Genomic DNA, 3,852 nt, shown 5'->3' on the forward strand with positions numbered 1-3,852 from the left:
CCGTCTCTCGAATGCTAGGGAAATTTATATTTACAATAATAAATGTAATTCTACTACTACTACTAATAACGAACTCTTACTAAGTTGCGCTTCGAACCGTAGTCTATGCTTTCTAAGCGATGTAAATAGCAAGTGGTATCGGTTATATACTCTCGTGCACACAGCTCAGAAGGGTAGGCGACTGGTTGGTTTTGTCGAGATTCAAACTTGCTATCGAAATAGCACAGCAGTTGCTAGCGGCGAGTGTTTCACTCATCGAGCCCTATTGCCATTATACAAATTCAGTAAATAATTAGAACATGAACTCATATCTGCTACTTGGGGATATCTCGATTTTTTTTTTCACCAGTCCTATTAAAATGATCTTTTCTTAATAATGCGGCGGGAGTGAAGTCTGCGTCACGTGGTTTTGTGGTGCCCCGCGCTAGCCCCCACCTTCCTTCAATGATGACGATATATGGAAGTCCTTACTCATGGTCCTCAGTATTTCACCCATCGGGTATACTGACAACTTGACCTTTTAGCAGAGGAAGGATAAAAAGTGTCTACCCCAGCTTTACAAAGTGGGATATATTTGCAGCTCTGCTTGACCTCGGTCAGAGACATGTCTCCAGCATTTCAGTAACTGTTGAAATTTGCACCTTGAGAATGATTGGAGGCGCCACATGGTTTGTTAGAATGCTAAAATACCACACGGTGACACAACAATAGTGACGTCTGATAGAGCGGCTTTTTGCACCAACACACAGATATGATTGGGTGAGGGAGACGCCGACTGTAGTAAGCAAGGGAGGCTGCCAGGCGCGCGCAGTGACATGATGCCACTTAGGCCATATGCACGGTGGCAGGCTTTGCCCCTGGCATGCATGGCTCTCTGGGTTCTCTAATTCACAGTGACGTGCAGCGGCACTTGCCTCCTTCCTGAATCTGATGCTGTTGCCCGGCAACCCCTGCTCGCCCTGAAACGCATCTTCCTCTTTGCAGAAACCTACGCCTCCTGTCTCGCCCTGAAACTCTGATTCGTTAATAGGCTTGTTAGTCCTTGTCTTCATTTGTATCCTCCCTTGAAGACTGGCCCTTTTACTTCAGTTGTTACACTGTAGGTTTTATTTAGTCTGTAAACACTATTTTCTTTAATGGTTTCTCCTACTGCAGGCACATCATACTTTCCTGCAACTGTGCCAATTTGCTTGCAATTTTTCATCTAAATGTTTTGGCAGCATAGCACGCTATTCTAGCAGCAGCACGCTTTTATTTTATACAATAAATCCACTGCAAATAAAAAAACAAAATTAAAAACATTGTTATTTAAAACGCCAACAGCTCTAACTTTAAGAAATGCGAGACCTATTGCATTGCAAATGCTTGTTGCTGAATTGCTGTTGTGCTTTTACTGAGTGTGCCCTGGGCTCCTGCTAATCAGGTACCCAGGGACTATGTTCTTTTCCTACAACTGCATTGAAGCCTAAACCCAATTGGCATCTCTGGCCACAGGGCAGCCCCTGGTAAATGGTACCACAGGTACCCAGGGCACTGTGACCAGCGAAGGCCTCTAAGGGCTGCAGCACGTATTGTGCCACCCTTAGAGGTTTTGTACCCTTACACACACACACACACACACACTGCCTTTGAGGCTGCGTGTTTTGGTGCAGAACAAAGTGAAGCGTAGACATGGCACACATGCCTAGAACACACTGCCCTGGCATAGATCAGTCACCCCTCTAGCTGGGTGCTCTTTACCAGTGGTGAGGGTACAGGTGCATGAACCCTGAACCCCTACAGTGTCGAAGTCCATTCTTAGACATTGTAAATGCATTTGCTGCCATTAAGAGTATATAGTGCTGCGAGTTTGTAATTACGAACTCCACAGCCCCATAATGGCTACACTGAAAACTGAGAAGTTTGGTATCAAACTTCTCAGCACATTAAACCCACACTGCTGCCAGTGTGGGATTTAATGAAAAATGTACACAGAGGGCATCTTAGAGATGCTTTCTGAAAACTAACCCACCACTAGTGTCCAGGCTGAGTGTCTGCTTTAATCTGCCACCACCAGACTTGTTTCTGGACCCCTGAGTCAAGAGCCTGCTGCTCTCTGGGGCCTGAAACAATGCACATCCTGGGTCGAGGTGCCAGGCCTTCTCCCCCAGGATGGACAGGGTTTATGAAGGGTAAGCTTCAAAGGCTTGCCGCCTTTGTGAGCTTCCCCAGGCCACTAGCTGCTTTCAGCAACTGGTCCCCACTGGTTCTGACCCCCACTATGAGCAGGCAAACCGGCGGGAAAAACAAATGAGGAAGAAGGGTGTGCCCACCTCTGCCAACTCCACCCCTCAGGTGGAGGAGGCGAAGCACAACTCTCAGTCCCCGCCATCTTGCAGATGGAGGGACTCAGCCAACCAGGGATAGGCTCATGCCCCTCCCACTGGAGGGTGGCATAATAGGGGGTGTGCCCACCCCAGGGAAGGGACCCATTGGTCCCTGCCTTTTACCTACTTGTAACACCCCTAAATCTAGCATTTAGGGGCACCCCTGAACCTTCCTTCCTCAGACAAGAAGAAACCACAAGAAGAAGGACCGAACAGCCGTGCAGCAGCTAACAAGAAAAAGACGCCCACTGACTTAGCCCCAGCCCTATCGGCCTGTCTCCCCCTCGAACCTGCTCCTGTGAAAACTTGGTGTGTCCTGCAGCGAGCAACCTCGAAAGCCCCAAAGGACCTGCTTGCCTTCAAGCCCAAAGACTTTGTCTCCCGTGAACACCGGATTTGTTCATCTGCAACCTCTGGCTACGGCCGGACACCGCGAATCCGCCCCACTCTGCACCCCCGTCCACGTCCCGAGCAGGCAAACACCACAAGGAGGTCACCCCGATAACCCGGACTCGAGATCCGGCGACCCCTGACCTACCTCAAGCCGACGCCTGCAGCCTAAATCCAGAAGGTCCCCCCAACAGCGACCAGGAGCTGGTAAGAAGATCAGACCCAAAAAGGCACCCCTGCACCCGACGCCCCACGGCCTTGGGTGCCCAAACCGACGGTGCCTAACCAACCCCTAACTCCCCAACTTATCTCTCAAAGTGGTGGTTGCACTCAGAAGACCTTCATCCCCAAGCCTACAGTGCCTTTGCAAACCGGAGGTTCCCCATTGAAACCAACATGGCGCCCGACGTCGAAACAGCACCCTACACCTGACCGCCCTAGTGCCACTGAGGGTGCACCTTTGGTGCTACTTTGTTTCCCCATTTGCCCTGAGCTAAAGTCAAGGAGCTTTGCTCCCACAACCATGTGGCCTGCTCGTCAGCTGCCACCAACCGGAGGCCCCCTATTGGATAACATTGGGCCTCAGCACTCTGCACCCAGACGCCCTAGTGCCGCTGAGGATGTAACTAGAGAGCATCAATGACCATGGGGGACCCCTGAGTCTACCCCCAGAACCTCAACTCCCACTACCAAATACTTACCTCAAAACCGATAACACTATTTTCCTCCATAGGATAACATTGACTGTTTTTGCGTGAAAAGTTTCTACGTGTGGAGTTAAAAACCTAAAGAAATTCTTTAAAATTGTACTGTTTAACACAAACTATTTTACTTACCTGTTTACAGGAAATGTCCCAGATTAGTATCCTGGTATACTACTGAGTAAGAAAAGTACTCCAAAAGTAACTTACCTGTAATCTTACTGAAAGTCCCATTCAAAGTATATGCACTGTATTCTGAAAAGAATTGCTCTGTTCAGCTGCTTTTCATTTGGGTGGTGTTTTTACTTAAAACTGAAACTCTCCCTAGCACCGCACTGGTGCACGATCATAAACAGCTCCTTGAAAAATTGAGTCGTTCCAGATTGCCTTAAAGT

This window comes from Triturus cristatus, chromosome 4_1 (genome assembly GCF_964204655.1).
Source record: "Triturus cristatus chromosome 4_1, aTriCri1.1, whole genome shotgun sequence".
Taxonomy (NCBI): Eukaryota; Metazoa; Chordata; class Amphibia; order Caudata; family Salamandridae; genus Triturus; species Triturus cristatus.